Consider the following 17,209-nt stretch of genomic DNA (forward strand, 5'->3'; position numbering starts at 1 on the left):
GCTTCTAGAGGCTAGAAACTTTCCATTGTGAAATATCCTATTAGAACATATGTTTAGAGCTGTAAGGGCCCACAGTGGTCACATAAATACAATACTTTTATTCTACCTCAGGCCCAGACAGCAGAGTCTGGATTTGAACCTAGGTCTTCTGACTGTACATCAAATGCTCTTCACAATGTACCAAGCTTAAAAAGCAAACGGTTTTATATTTATACCAGGATACTGGCTAATAACCTTATTCTAATCGAACTCACTGAATCCTAAGAGCTAGAAAAACCCATAGAAATCAATTAATCCAATTCCCACATTTTACACATAAGGGAAGTTGAGATTTTGGTGAGCAGACTATGGGACACCTTTTCTTGTGAGAGTGGTTGGAATATCTAAGAGAAGTGAGGGGCCCTCAAGAGTAAATGCAGCTTTAAGGCAGAAAAGTGCTCAGTGACATCTTAGGTTAGCTCTCTTCTCTCTATGCACTTTAGCCTGAATAATGACTTTCAAATAAAAAAAAAAAACAAAACACACGGAAAAAGAGGGTGAGGTTGGGGGGAAATCCACAAAGGATTATTTACTGTAGATAATTGGTTCTAAGGAGATTAATTGAAGATCAGGAATTCACAGTCCCTCACTACCTAGGGCTCTCAGTGGGCTCCATATACTGAATATAGAACTATTATATTCCTTACAATGGAATTTTATCTTATGGAATATATAATGAAACAAAAGCTTGGACATCTAATGACTTGCTGAAAGATTTAAGTGGCACTGAAAATTCTAGAGCTAGCCCAGCAAGTCAGTCATGGAAGGTATATATTTCTGGCTTCATCTAAAGAAAAATGTCCACAATTGGGGCTCTCCCAAAGTGGAGCTGGTTTGCTCCACAATTTCCTACTCTTTCCCCTCAGTGGTTGGCATGAAGCAGAAGCTCTATCTATGCCCGCTAGTCAGGGATACTTACTGTAAAGGAACAAGTCTGACTAGATGGCCTCTGAGGTCTGTAAAATGGCTAACACTATTTAAAATAAACTACAGTTCCAAGCAGACAAGATAACAAAGTGAATACGTGGGAATATTTATTAAGTGCCTACTAACATAGCAGGCACAATGCTAAGCACTGGGGATACAAAAAGAGGCGAAAGACAGTCTCTGTCCTCAAGAAGCTCGAAGTCTAATGCGGGAAGACTATACCCAAAAGAGAGCTGAGAAGTGGGAAGAGAGCTACCGGACTACCAGCAAGGACATGATGTTCCATGGAGTCAAAACCAAGCAGAGTCACTGATGGCGACTGACAACAACCAGCTAAGACTATCTGAAACAAATATTCTCCTTTCATTTATATGCTCATGTTTGAAAATCCCTCAATAGGAACAGAATTCAAACACAGAAAAGGATTTTAGTCCCTGGCTAGTAAAGCCAAAGCAAAGCTTAAAAAATCTAAAAGGTAGGGGGCAGCCAGGTGGTGCAGTGGATAAAGCACCGGTCCTGGATTCAGGAGGACCTGAGTTCAAATCCAGCCTCAGACACCTGACACTTACTAGCTGTGTGACCCTGGGCAAGTCACTTAACCCCCCCTTGCCCCGCAAAAAAAAAAAATCTAAAAGGTACAGCAAGAAAGAAGGTACACTAAACTAGGATCTAAGAGATCTAGACTTCATCTGTTCTTCATTCCTTAATCTTGCCAAACAAAAAACAAAAAACCCTTTTTTTTCCTATGTAAAATGTGGAAGATAATGGTTTTAAGAAATATTCAAGAAATGTTTCAAAACACACCCCCAGGGGCAGCTAGGTGGTGCAGTGGATAGAGCACCGGCCCTGGATTCAGGAGTACCTGAGTTCAAATCCGGCCTCAGACACTTAACACTTACTAGCTGTGTGACCCTGGGCAAGTCACTCAACCCCAACTGCCTCACTAAAAAACCAAAACAAATAAACAAAAGGGGGAAAAAAAACCCTAAATGTCAAAATACACCCCCCATTTGAAAACAAGAATCACTGAGAAATCAAAATCTTCCCCTAGCCCAACTATAGCCGTTCCTTGTCTGTTCCTAGCAAGTCCCTGTAAGACAAGGACTGCAAAGGAAAAGAAAATGAATCAGAATTTGGCAAGAATCACAAAAACACATTATATTAAGACACATGAACGACAGCACATTGTACCAAAACCTGTCACAGATGCTTACTTTGACAGTAGGCTGCTTTTAGACATTATTTCTCCAAGGGACGAAACAAACCAAGGCATGCTGGTTCAGTTAAACAAAGACTTCTCTCTGGAAAGATTTTAGCATTATATTGGCTGTATGAAATGGTCCGGTTTTCTTTATTTTATTTATTTAGTGAAGCTGAGTTTTTCTATCTAGGCCAGGCTGTAAATACAATGGCCGATCGGGGCCCAGTCCCAATACTGGTCAGCAGAGAAGCTTTAACTTGCTCCATTCTTCTAACCTACACTAGTTCTCTGCGGTAGCCCTCCGATTCCCAGGGCTTACTGCACTGCAGTTAGTCTTTGCACTGACACAATCAGCTTTAGCTCTTCTATAGCTCTGAACTCTCTAACTCCACTGACATGCCAGTGCCAGCCTCCCCAGCTTTAGGGACTACGGGCATGCACCACCACTCCTGGCAAGTCATCTTAACTTTAAAGTAACAAACAACTGGACCTACTCGAAGTAAATCTCTAGTTTTCCAAAGTTAAAAAAAAAAGACAGATTATATCCATAAAATGACTTAAAAACTTACCTCACAGACTTTTTTTTAATGTTACTTGGACATTGTGCCTTTTCTTCAGGCTAAGGTGCATATTGTCATATATGATATGATCTGAAAAAGGAAAAATTCAATTAATAAAATGATGATCAAGGACACAAATAAGCACGAAAAACTGCCGACAGAAAAAAAAATACAAACTTTTTTAAAGATCATATACGTAGACCTTAAAAGTAATTTGGTCCAAATTCCTTGTTTTACAGATGAGAAAGTTTTGAGTGCCCAAGAACACACAGGTAGTAACAGATCCAGGATCTGAAAGTCAGTTCTCCAACTGGAAAGCTAACGCACTTTCTACTCTCAGCATACTTACTGTGAAAGTGATTGTTTTTTTCTGGTGGTGAACATAATTAGCCTACTCAGCATTTTGAGCACATATCACAGAACCATAGTTAAGTGTTATCAAGCAGAATAAGAATGAGCTTTCTTTTGCTCAGTCTCAGAAAGGATCACTAGAAGCAGTGGGCGGAAGTTGTAGACACAGTCTTAAGTCTGACAGAATGGAAAAAAAGATCTGAACTATCCCAGAGTGAAATGGGGCACAGGAGGGTAGGTTCCCCTGCACTAAAGGCTTTTAAGAAAAGGGTGGATGAACAATTACTGACTATGTTGTAGAAGGGTTTTTATTCGAGTAGGAATGGCTCATTCTCTGCAGGTCGGTGTCAGAGTAGATAGACTGCAGAGTGCCTCATTCACTAGTTGTGTGACCCTAGGCAAGTCAAGTTTCTTCATCTCCAAAATGGGACTAATGCACCTAACTCTGAGGGCTGTTGTGAGGATCAAATAAGTTAACATATGTAAAATGCTCTGCAAGCCAGAGAGTGCTGTATGTTAGATAGTATTAATGTCAGTCTGTCAATAAACATTTTTTAAGCATTAAGCATAGTGACAGGCACTAGGCTAAGAGTTGGAGACACAAAGAAAAGCAAAAAACAATCCTTGCTCTCATCAAGCTCACTCTAATGAGGAATAAATGACAACAATTACAAACAAACAAGCTATTTGCAGGATAAATTAGAGATAATCACAGAAAGAAGACACTAGCACTAGGAGATTTGGAAAGACTTCTTCAATTTAGTAGGCTTTTAACTGGGACTTAAAGTCAGGGAAGTGAGGAGGCAGAGATGAAATAGGAAGAGAACATTCCAGGCATAGAGAACAGTCAGTAAAAATGTCCTAAATCAGGAGATAGATATTTGTGATTCTGTGAAATATTTAGTCCTTCATTCTTTTAATATTCAGAAAAATGTTAAATGAGAGGAAAAAGTGCTATCCATAAATAGAATGACACTATCCTGCTAATCTTTGCATAATTTCCATCATTTTAATGTAAGGTCATAGATAAATAAGTTTTTTTCTAATCCACTATCTTATCTCTAGCTCTTATACAGAATAAAAATCTACTAGATAAATTTCTTGTCAGAAGGGGGGGAGGCGGGGAGAAAATCACATCATCCATAAGGATTTGCCAAACCAAATCTGCAAGCACTGCATTTCCAATGTTCACCAAACTCATGGTCCACTGGATCATGAAAAAAGGAGCTTGAGAATCAGTGCTATATATTATAAAAATCTGGATGGGGTACAACAAAGCATATATGACAAGTACATAAACCCAATAGTCCCTACCCTCAAGAAGCTTACATTTTGTTGGGTTAGACAACATGTATGTGTATATTAAAGACTTTATATGTGTACATACCTATATGTGAATATATGCACATATTCATATGGGAATATATATTTCACATTTATTAAATCTATTCCTACATGAATATATTCCTATATTAGTATAAATGTGTGTGCAGATATTCATATATTTGTGTTTGTGTGTACAATGTGCACCTTAGCCTTTATATATATACACACATACACAAAATATATATATATATATATATATATATATATATATATATATATATATATATAAAACATACACATACATGTTGTCTAACCAAACAAAATACAAGCTTCTTGAAGGCAGGGACCATTGGCTTTATGTCTTTGTCTTCCCCGAGACCCAGGATAGGAACTGGCACAGAACAGGTCCTTCATCAATTCCTGGCTAACTGATTTACCTTCTCTAGGCCTCAAAATCCTCATCTATAAAATCAGAGGACTGAGCTCACCAGTGAATTTTAAGGACACAAGGAATACAAAAACGTATTTACAGAAAAATATTAAATATTTCTTAGGATCATAACTTTAGAGCTCTATGGTGTCAGTTCTACCAGGCTACATGGTAAGGAGCCAAGGATCTTCCTCTTCCTCTTCTCTAACTTAACCACTTCCCATAAGCTCACCTGTATACTGGCCTCTATCCCACAATCCCCACCTCTACCAGGAATATCCCAGAGCCTCGTCCACTATCATCCTCATGGCCACTGTTTCCCAAGATCCTAAGGGTCTTGCCGAATGTGCTGCTAAAACTTAAGTACTGCTTGGTCTTTCCAGCTATCATCAGGTTGAAACATCCCTCCTTTATTTGTTGGCTTACCCAGCTAGAAAAAGAGATACTTAAGAATGGATTGCCTTGATTTTTCCATTTCTAGTACTCAGTATGTTGCTAGCACACAATAAGTTATTTTTTATTCCATCCATGTAAATGTGGTTCTCAGTTCTGTGTAGTTTAAAATTCTAAATGTGGGTTCTAATCTGTTCCCCCAGTTTTGGGGGAAACTGACTAAAATCACTGATAAAACGAGTTTAGATTTTTAAGGGTTTATTGAAATATAGAAAGAGTAAGATTGAGAACAGAATTCCTACAACCTCAAAATCTTATCTTTCCTCAGCTCCTCTCTGCCATCACCACCAAGTCAGGAACCAAAAAGACAGCACTCTACTGGAAGGCTCCCCTTTCCTCCTTCCTGTCCCCTCCCAGAATGGGGAGGTTCTTCAAGCTGGTTGGTTGATTGGGCCAGAAGTTCAAAGTTTTTTTAGATTCTGAGAACCATGCTTTCTTAAGTACTCTCAAGTACCAGCCAGATGTGCTTAGAATCTAGTCAACTACTAATCCAGTCAAATCAGCCAGTAATCCACTCAGGTGGGCTCCTGAGTATCTGCCAAATCTCATCTATCACATTCCATTATCTTGACAGTTTCAAAACTACTTTGGCAGGTCAAAAGATTCAGGTGATTGTGTCTTGACCATTCTCTCCCCTGCCCACAGCCTCCCTCACCCCCACCCCCAAATATCATTCACCAGAAGAAGAAAAAAAAAAGATCTTCATGGACACTTACTTGTTTCAGTGAGGGGCAGTTTGCATTTAAAGAGGTCAATACAAAAGAGGTATCATATAAGTTCCCTAGCCATTATTTCTTTACATTCAGAATTTTATATATAGAATAGCTAGCACATTCCCTTGGAAAATATCAACATGTCAAGCATATTTTATGGTTATTTAGGGGGCCTCTAAAAACTTGATTTATTTTAAAGTGATTTATCCTGGATTTCAGTCTTTGTTCCCTTTAGTCACAAAGACCTGATTTCAAGTACTGATACATACTGTCAGTGTGACCCTGGGCAAGTCACTTAACCCTCACTGCCCCACACACACACACAAAAAAAAAAAGGGTGGGGGGGGGAAGGGGACTATATTGTAGGGGGCAGCTAGGTGGTGCAGTGGATATAGCACCAGTCCTGGATTTAGGAAGACCCAAGTTCAAATTCGGCCTCAGACATTTGGCACATACTAGCTGTGTGACCCTGGGCAAGTCACTTAATCCTCATTGCCCTGCCAAAAAAAAAAAAGACTATATTGTAGAGAAGGTGCATTGGTAGAGGGAGTTCATCCAGGAGTTCCCTATGTCAATGAAATCACAGTTACTGTATTTATTCCTATACTTAAAATTAATATTTCTTGGACCTTTGGTTATTTAAAAAATTATCTTCTTTGAAAAGTCATCAGAAATTCAAGGACAACTAACATTTAGGACAATTTACTTTCACTGCATGACTTTCACGAATGTAGATTTCTACTTAATGAGTTTCTATCAATAGTAAAGACTTAGTCGTGCCTAAAAGACAGAAAACTCTTAAAAGCACTTGCCTGACAAGAATGAGACATTGCTTTATGTAGACCTAGGAAGGAAAGAAGTATGGGACAACATAAAGCCCTCTGAATTTGGAGCCAGAAGCCATAGTCTGGAGCTCTAGCTCCTGAAACCTGTGTACCCTTGAACCAGTCACTGAAGATTAGTTTCCTCATGTGTAAAATGAGAGTTAGACTAAATTACCTTTTAACAGAAGGGATGAGCCTGTGAAACACTGGAAAAGTTTCTTTCTTAAGTCAAAACAATAACCTTTCAGTTACAGATAAGATGGTTAGTTAACCATCAGGTTTGAAGAACAGTTAAGTCTCCTCTTATCTGTCTTTTAAGCTCTGGAGCAGAGGTCCAAATTTTCATCCAAACACCTCCTTCCCACCTTTTGCAGAAGTGTGAATCCATGAACATGGAACACTACATATAATGCTAGACTGTTTTGATACATCCATTTTAAAGAACTTTTTTTACTTTCTCCCTTTTAAAAAATCCATTATTAAAAGGAATGGCTCTCCGGGCAGCTAGGTGGCGTAGTGGATAGAGCACTGGCCCTGGAGTCAGGAGTACCTGAGTTCAAATCCAGCCTCAGACACTTAACACTTACTAACTGTGTGACCATGGGCAAGTCACTTAACCCCAATTGCGTCACTAAAAAAAAAAAAAAGAAATGGCTCTCTAGGAGAAATAAAGAGATAACAGTGGGAAATGCAGGTGATGTAAAAACGGCAGATATCAATAAAATTAATTTTTAAAAATTATTTCTTTCTAAACTAAACTCCCCTACTATCTTCAACCCTTCTTCATATGGCAGAGTTACTGAATATTAGAGCTAGGCAGGACCTTAAATACCAATCAACTAGCCCAATCTCTTCCGTTTTTCAAGAGCCGGAACTGAAGCAGAGATTAGCCCCCCTGAATGGACATTGCCTCAAACAAACTGGGCCCTAGGAAAGACCTTAATTCAAAAAGGCCAAGATAGCCCACTGCATCCCAGGAAACTGCCAGTCATCTTGACTTTTGTCTTGCCACTAGCGATGACTCTGGAAGAGAGAGTGCGGATATGGATTTTGTATACTTTGGTCTCACTTAAATTCAATTCACATGCAACTTAAGACAACTAGTGTATGTCTTTGGTCCTCTCTGAGAATAAAGGAGGAACAACAATTCTGCCAATCATTTTGCCAAACAGACTGTAAGTCCGTGGCTTCCAGATTACTAACCCACCCTAAACTCCCTCTGAACACACTCAAGTATGTCAATCAATGTCCTTCTCATTCTGCAATAAGTGAACTTTAATACTCCAGATGTGGTCTGATCATTAGAATATAATCAGGCTATTATTATTCCACTTGTCTGTACCCCTGAGGCAGCACTTAGTACATACATACCCACCACATGGTTCAACTCCTGTCTCCTACAAAGGGCTTTGAGAGCAATAACTTTAGTATAGCATAAAAAATAGACACTTAGTAGATTTGTGTGTGTGTGTGTGTGAGGCAATTGGGATTAAGTGACTTGCCTAGTAAGTGTTAAGTGTCTGAGGCCAGGTTTGAACTCAGGTCCTCCTGCCTCCAGGGCTGGTGCTCTATCCACTGTACCACCTAGCTGCCCCCACTTTAGTAGATATTTTTAAAGGCACTGAATAAATGCTACTGTTCCTAACTATTCACAAATATTGGTCTTTGAATATTTTTCACTTTTAAAAATGTCCAGAAGAGTAAATGGTATTCCTTCTTCAATTCATTTAGACCTGTGATATAATCCTTGCAGGTACCATCTCCACTCCCCAACAGGAAGCAGATATTAACCACTTTATGAATTGCTGGTGACATAAACAAATTCGTTATCTCTTGGACAGAGTTCTGGTGACAGTTGATCTTCTTCAAACTAAGCTAGGCTGACTCTCAGAAAAAAAGCCACTAACCTGAAACACTACCTGAAGCATTCCCAGCTTAGAAGAACTTGTCAGAGCTTAGGATAGGCTAACAGTCTTAAAAAATCTAGTCATCATGACAAAATAAGGCATTTAACTCTGCTCTAAGAAACTCTGTTACTGGGGGAGACAACATGAAAATATGTAATCTATACAAACAAGAAATATATTTGTGACAAATTGTAAAGAATCAACAGGAGGGCACTAGCATTTAAAGAAGATCGGAGGGGCAGCTAGGTGGTGCAGTGGATAGAGCACAGGCCCTGGAGTCAGGAGGACCTGAGTTCAAATCCAACCTCAGCCACTTAACACTTACTAGCTGTGTGACCCAAGTCACTTAACCCCAATCACCTCACTAAAAAAAAAAAAGAAAAGAAAAAGAAAAAAAGAAAATAATCTGACATCTCTTCCAAAAGTTAGGGAATTACCATGGAATTAAAACTTTTTTCCCCCAAAATGAAGGGCTTTTGTAACAGGAGTTGCCTCTACTAGAGTACAATGCAAACTGGATATGAGTAAGTGCCTCTACCCATATCTAAGGATAGGATATGCTTTACTCTCCTATTCCCCCCAAATTATGTAAATGAATCTTAAAATAACACAAATAACATAAACCCTTTTACATTTCCATTCTAATGGGATACAAATACAAGGTAGCAATTGTGATGCCTAGTTTGGTTTGTTAAAACAGGACTTGCGGCAGAACAACGAGGCTGCAAGTTAGGAACTCAGTCTAGAACTGGATGCCCACTTTTAGCTGTGACTTCAGGCTAAGTTACTTAGGCTCTTTCGTATCTTTCTTCGGCAGTAAAAAGAGGATGTGAACACTGAAGAATAATACTATAACAAATCAGATAATGGGTGAAAGTGCTCCAGGCTCTTTTGGGGCAAAGGTGCTATAAAAATCCAAGACATAATTAATAGCTTATTATTACTGTTACATACACCAAAGTGGCTGCCCAGGATTTGGGTACTTTAACACCTGCAATATGTTACACAAAGTAGGTACTAAATTCTATTAGACAAGTATTTTTAAAGCACTTGTCAGGGCAGGCTCTATTTCAGAGACTGGGGATTTGAGCTGAATGAAGGCTCGCCTCCCATTCATATGCACACAGACTACCCGTTTAAAAACCCTTCCTAGGGCCTGCCTTTTCCCTGCCTCAGGAAAAGCAGGGCTCAAGCAATCAAGCATTTACTAAGCCCCTTCTAAGTGCATCTGTGCGAGGCACTGGGGATAGCAAGGCAAAAATGAAACCATCTTAAAACCATCTCCTTGCCTTCAAGTTTACATTCTATTAACAGAAGACGGCACATGGACATATCTGTATAAACAACGAGAACAACAAAAAAAACAACACAAGGCAATTGGTTGGGAGAAGCACTGAGTAGCTGGTAAAATCAGGAAAGGCTTCAGAACTTGGCAAGTGAACCAAGCTATGAAGGAAACAAGGGCTAACAAGAACATAACTTTCAGATAATCAACTAAAGTGCATTCGTAGCAATTATGTCCTTTAAACATTCTTTCCATCAATTTGCAATCATGAAATATTTAGTTTGATCTTTAAAAGCATAGCAATTATCTACTGTATACAAAACTCACTATTTTCCTCTCCAATTACAGAATCTAAAGAATGTTTAAAAGGAAAGCAGAGCATTAATTTATCTGCCAACTGCAGTCAACTCTCAACTTTATACCATTATTAGCCACAGTCTATATTATCAATATCAAAATATGGCTTTCAACTTCAGGAAAGAGCTTTTAAATCAAAACACTTCATTATCCTGGAATCCCCTTAGGGAAGTTGTAAATCAAAAACATGGAAAGTTATGGGAGACTGAGGAGACTTGTTTTGAATGAGAATGAGGAAACTTTTCCCATATAATGTTCATAACCAGTTGTAGGGTACAGGGCAAATTTTTCATTTTAGTTCTTAAAACTCAAGGCACAACTGAAGAAATCATACAAGAAAAGCAGGTGCAATAATTAGCACAGTAAGTGAATCCAAAAGAATCTTAAATTTAAAAGTGAAAAAAGTCCTCCACACTTGCATACCCTGGAGCCAGAATCTCTTCCCAAGATAATAAAGCTAGACTTTTCCAGATCTTCCAGAGCAGGTGCCTTTATTTTGCTTGAAGTGAATTTACAGAGAAACACACCCACCCATATTCAAATAAGTACCACAAAGATTTCAAATCCAAATGTCCTAAACTCTCAATTATATCCATGCTAATGGAGGGATAGAGATAGCAAATGCCAGAGAACAAATGTTCACTTTATCTGGCTTCAGAAGGTACTTTAATTTAGATCCATCCAGGAGACTGTCTAGTGCTGTGAAAACTCAAAGGACTTCAACAAAAATGATACTATAAAAGTCTGATGGGAAAAACTGGTTCGTTTCTTCAAATTGACATAAAGGAGACAAAGCTGCACCCTCTCTGTATTCAGTAAATATTGAAAGATATTCAATAATGTCCTTGCAACAGCTATACAGTGCCTATTTATAGATCAAGGATGACTCTGTATATATGAAAAAATATCAAAAACTCCAAGTACCAAGAAAACTGAAGCCCAGAAAACAAAGCAAGTTGATCATAGATGGAGAGCATGGAGTTAAAACTAAACGACATGAATGTAGCACTGGTATGTCTTAAGTAATAAAACAGGAAGGTCTCCAGCACACTGCACAGAGCTTCTACCTTCCCTATCACCCCGACTAATAGTGGGTCACCCTAGTCACCTAAATCACCCCTCTTCAATGTATCCTGAACTTACTTGCATGTATCTAAGTCCAATTACAAGTGAAACTACTTGAAGGCTTGGCCTATTTAGTCTATTTTGTCTCTGTATCCCCAGAACCTGCTGGCACAATGCCTTTAACATTACAGGTACTCAATAGATGTTTAATTATTTGAATGAAACATGGATAGCTTTTCATCTGGAGGAATGTCCACAATAATATCACGGGGGCAGCTAGGTGGCACAGTGGATAGAGCACCAGCCCTGGATTCAGGAGGACCTGAGTTCAAATCCAGCCTCAGGGCCTCAGACACTTGACACTTACTAGCTGTGTGACCATGGGCAAGTCACTTAACCCCCATTGCCACCTCCCCCCAATAATAATAATCACAGTTCATCAAATTTAAGTATTGAGTACCTATGTAAGGGTCTATGTCAAGCCATATGAAGGACATAAAACTGTACATGAGATATTCAATAAAACAAAGTGCCATATGAGTACTACAAAGTTAAGTGCTTACAGAAGGGGCAAAAATAGAGGGGCCAGTTTTTCCCATGGTAGGCTGGTACCAAGTAAACCACGTGGGGAGGTGATAATTGAGTTGGATCCTGAATTAAGCTCAAGACTGAGTCTCCTCTGAGCAGAGAGAATGGCATGAGCAAAAACACAGAGAAAGCACGCTTAAAGACAAAGCGCATCCCAAGATGACTAGAATGTAGGGCTCACTTTGGAGAAGTGGGAAATAAGGCTAGCAAAAATTGTGTGGTGGCATATAAAGAACACTAATTAGTAATACTAAAACCTAGGTGCTAGTTCTGCCTGTGTCACTAACTTTGAGCAAGTCTGACTTTCCATTTCTTCAGCTGTAAAAATAAGGCTCATACCTCACCTTTAAATGGCATTTTCTCACATATTTGGATCAAGAAGGGAATCTAGAGATCATCTAATTCAACCTGCTTCTTTTACAATTGAGGAAAGAGGCCACAAGAGGTTAAAGAATTTGCCCCAAGTCAAAAGGTAGTAAAACTGGCAAAGCTGACATCTGAACCCATATCCTCTGCCGACAGCATTCTTTTCACTTCCCCCATCGAATTCGACATAGTACTAGAGCGCTAATGTGTGCTTACCGGCATCACTTAACAGTCTACAGACATCCATATCCATGCTTCCAATTATTATTTAAAAAATAAATGCAATTTGAACTGCAAACTAAAAAATAAAAAAGACTGTATTCTTCCTTTATTGACATTCTGGGCTATAAAGAAATTAAATATATTTTAAAAGGCCGTCCATGGTATCTTTTACTTCTAAGGAAAGACTGGCACCCACATATAAAATGGTCTTCTAAATTACCACACTGGTTTCTACTTCAAAAGTCTTTCGATTTTATCCTGTTTTAAAATTCGTTAAAGATCACTCTTCAGTTCATTATTAGAGACCACCTAATCAAGTAAATTTTAGAAACTGAAAAACAAACCTCACTTGTTTCAGGGAAATTATTACTAACAATAATACGAAGATGGTATGGTGCATAGGTTAAATGTGGCCCCCAGGTCCATGCAACCCATAACACAGTGCAGCCAGAACTAGATTAAAATGTAATTGGGAAATAGTTAACAAAATAAATAAAAATACAACAAACAGATATTACATTTTTTAATAATTTAATACAGGGTCTACAGAGATTCTCATGTACAGATTAGTAGCCCCCTTTTCTATTTGAGTTTGACACACTTGTTGTAGTGGATAGAGGGCCAGCCTCAAAGCCAGTTAAGACCTGGATTCAAGTCCCACCTATGAGACAGAATAGATATGTGACCCTGGGCAACTTGCTTACCCTCTCTGTTCTCTGAGATTCTAAATTGCAAAGAAGATGCCAACCTGCATTGGTAGAGTTTCCTCAATCCAGAAGTTTCCTCTACCTATAACCCTATTGGACTGGTGTTACTATTATCCCCATTTTATAGATAAGATATTATGAATAACTCTCACATCTCAGTGTTAGAAAGAACATCAATGGGCTTCTAATCCAAATAAAAAAGAACCCCTTCCTACAATGTATTAGATACTTGCTTCCAGCCTCTGAAAAGGAACCCCACCATCTCCCAAGGGCTCTCATTCCATTTTGGGACATCCCTATTGGTAGGACTTTTCCTTCCTACCCATCCTCTCTGCAATGTCTGCCTAAACAAGAACAAATCTGGTCCTCCAGATATGATAGGTCTCTGTATGATGTCTTCCAAGACGAAGATAGCTATCAAGGCGCCACTAAATCTTCTCTTCTCCAAACTGAACACTTCAACAGCTCCTTCAACTGATCCTCATCTGGCAAGCTCTCAGGACCCTTTATCATTCTCTTCACTCTCCTCTTGCTGCTCTTCAGCTTAGCAATGTCCTTCCAAAAATTTTGCAAACTAAATGTAATAATATCAACATGAGCTAACCAGGGAAAAATACAATGATACTTAAACTTCCCTAATCCTGGACACTGTATCTCGTAACTGTTAACTCTTACTAAGTCAAATGTAAATTAAAGCTCCAAGATCTTTCAGGTGGACTGATATTTCCTCTTCCATATTATATTTAATGAAGTGGATTTTTTTCATCCTTTAATCCTAAGATTTTATATTTATCCCTATGTAATGAAATTTATTTCAGCTTACTAAATTCATCCTCAACATTCCCGACAATGGAGCAAACTTTGAATTCGAACATTTCCATCCATAGCTAGCTATCCTTTTAGTATTCTCTCCACTATACCATGTGCCTCAAACCATTAATGACTATTCTTTGGATTCAAATCCAGTCCCAAAGGGATTTCATATTACACAATATATCACTAAATTGTCATACAAGGATTACTACATCTTGGTCTGTTAGTATGTATTAGAAAGAACATTGCTGGGGGTCTGTTGTACTGTATTTTAGTTCAAACTCTATCACTACCACAAAGTAAACTGCCTTAATGACCTCTGTAAAATGAGAGGGATTGGAATATATTATCTACTAGAACTTCATAGTTCTAAAATGTTATGATTCTATTACTATGCATCTAAGATTCTGGACAAGCACTTTAGAAGAATGTCAAGAACAACTATAAGCAAAAAGCTATCATCAAAAGGCTTTAGCTTGTTGCAAATGAAAAAGAAATAATGAGTTCTGATTAAATGTTCGTCTATCCTAAAATGGAAAATTACAAGCATCAGCAATTTCTTACTCTCCATTTAACAACATAAAAACAAAGTGGTTTCATTCCAGATCTCTCCAATGGCTCCACATAAGGCAACAAGAACCTACACCCATTTTTAAGAGTACCTACTAGAAAAAAAGGGGGGGAGGGGAGGATAGAGGTGGTTAGGGACTTCAGAGCAGCGATAACACCTTTAAAGTAATGAAAAGAGTGATGAGTACTGGCAGGAAAAATGCAAAAACTCCAGGTGAACCTGATTTCCCAGTCACAGAATGTTAGAGCTAGAAAATACCTTAGAAATCATCTATCTAATCCAAACGCCTCATTTTACAGATGAGAAAAACTAAGGCTTATCTACAGGAAGGCTTGCTCAAGGTCAAAAAAGGATACTGGAAAATTGCATTGGTGGTTGGAAAAGATAAAGTTTCAATAAGACTTGGACTGCGCCCCTCTTTACATTCGTTATCTCAAATGATTTTCATAGCACAGTATGCAGGTACCAAATCCCAACCTTGATTTTTTTCTACCTCTTAGACCTCAGGCAAATTTCTTAACCTTCATTAGCATAAATTTCCTCCACAGTAAAAGAAAGGGATTGGACCACAGGCCCTGAATTCCCTTTTAGCTTTAGAACAGCTAAGTGCATTAGAGAAAGTACAAAGTGATGAGAGTTTTGAGGGGGAAGGTCATTCATCACCTGGAAGAGAGACCAAGGGAAATATATAGTCTGAGTTACACAACAGAAAACTACCTTACTACAATTAATAGGGGGAAATGACCATGTTTTCTATGAAAGGAATAAAGTGAAACATTTTACTTACTAAACCTAATGTAGCAAAAAGAGCTGGGTTTAAGAGTCAATCCCTGTTCTACTAACTTGCTTCCTGCTGATCTTGGGCCCCTCTAAATCTCCAACTTCCTCATCCATCAAATGAAAAGGGTTTGACTAAAACAAAAGGGCTCTTAATCTGCAATCTTGTGAACTTTTTTAAAAAGTGTTAATTGTATTTTAATAAAACTGGTTTCCTTTGTATTTTATTTTATACTTTTAGAAACCTTATTCTGAGAAGGGATTCGAAAACAAACCAAAAAAAAAAAAAAAGGGCAGGAACCCCCTAACTGTTCCCTTCTTGCTCTAAATCCCGTGGCACTGTATCAAATTCAGTGTAAAAAAAAAATCACACCAGAAACAATATGCAAAAATGATGACACTGTGAGGGAGGAAGATAAAGTAGAAGAGTGGAAGACGGATGAGAAAATGGGATTTGGCAACCAGCAAGGGAGGGAGGTGTGGTCTCAAAAATACAAAGACTGGAAGGAAGGAGAGTGGAATTACAAATGTGGAAAAAGAAAAAGAAAAAAAAAGATGAGAAAGTGGCAGAGATGAAAGGGCATTAAGCAGGGTTCCAAGGGTAGGGACAACTAAGAGTGTGCGGGGGAAAAGGACCCTGGACGGCAGAATTTCGAGCCGAAAGAGTCCGACCCTCTCGGAGTGACAGAGAAAGTAAACTGAGAAGGCAGGAGGTGGGAGGGGTTGAGAGCAGAGGGAGGGGGAGGGAAGGAGGGAGAGAGAAAATGAGGGAGGAGACCACTTCTATAAACCCTTTCTCAGAATTATGCTTTTTAAAAGCACAAAATAAAAAATAACGGAAACCAGACGGAAGAGAGAGATGGGTGAGACAGGAGGAGAGAGAAGGGGGGAGAAAAAAGAGGAGAGAGGGAGGAAAGAAGGAAAAGGAGAAAGAGAAGGGAGAAGAGGCAATAGAGGAAAGAGAGGGAGGTGAGGAGGAGATAGGAAGGAAAGGGGAAGTGAGGAGGAAAAGAGGGAGAAGGATAGGAGCGAAAGAGGGAGAAAAGAGAATAGAAGAGAGGAGAGGAAGGACAGAAAGGAGAGAAAAGAGCGGAGGGGAGGGAGGAGAAAAAGCAAAGGGCGGGGAGGGCGGCGGGAGGCCCGCGCGCCTCGGGGCCAGGGGAGGCAGCTGGTCACTCACCCGGGTCCCAGGGCCGGGCTGGGTGGGAACCCCGGGGGTCCGCCCGGCGCGGCGGCTCCTCCTGGCCTGCGGGCGGCGACGGCGGAGGCAGCCGAGGCGGGCGGGCGCACATCATGCGGCTGAGCTCATGACCCGGCCGCAGGCGCCGGGAGGAGGAGGCAGGGCCACCGCCACACTCGGTCCCCTGGCGCCCGGGTTCGTTGGCGGTCTCTCCCACACCGAGGACCCCGCCGCCCAGGGCTCGGAGAGCCGAGCGCAGTCCCCGGAAGTGATCTAGCGGAGGCACGGCGCATGTGCGGTGATCTGGGGGCTGCCGTTATTCGACTTCCGGAACCGCCTGGGGTGGGGTGGGCACATGGAGAGTGTGAGGCATGAAGCGGGCGGGGCAAAAAGGACTAGGATAGGAGGGGTTTAAGGTCAGCTAGTGAAGACGAACGTTTCTGGGGGGGGGGGGGCGGGGGAAATCCCTTAACCAATAGCAAGCTTCCCCTAGATGTTTCCGCCGAAAGAATAAACTCCCCTCTGGGTTGGGAGATAAGGAAAAGGG

The 17,209-nt window shown here is 39.9% G+C and overlaps 1 protein-coding gene across 1 annotated transcript in view; it reads right to left on the reverse strand.

Annotated features, from left to right (window-relative positions):
• The window catches only part of ZDHHC7 (zinc finger DHHC-type palmitoyltransferase 7), a 54,154-nt gene extending 37,220 nt beyond the window's left edge, over positions 1-16,934 (reverse strand). Inside the window, exons 1-2 of the mRNA XM_043985219.1 lie at positions 16,663-16,934; positions 2,737-2,817 (exon numbers count right to left, since the gene is read on the reverse strand). The gene's annotated coding sequence lies outside the window, so the exon portion shown is untranslated. The remainder of the gene's footprint in view (positions 1-2,736; positions 2,818-16,662) is intronic.
• Between the last annotated feature and the right edge of the window lie 275 nt (positions 16,935-17,209).

Source organism: Dromiciops gliroides, chromosome 2 (genome assembly GCF_019393635.1).
Source record: "Dromiciops gliroides isolate mDroGli1 chromosome 2, mDroGli1.pri, whole genome shotgun sequence".
Lineage (NCBI taxonomy): Eukaryota > Metazoa > Chordata > Mammalia > Microbiotheria > Microbiotheriidae > Dromiciops > Dromiciops gliroides.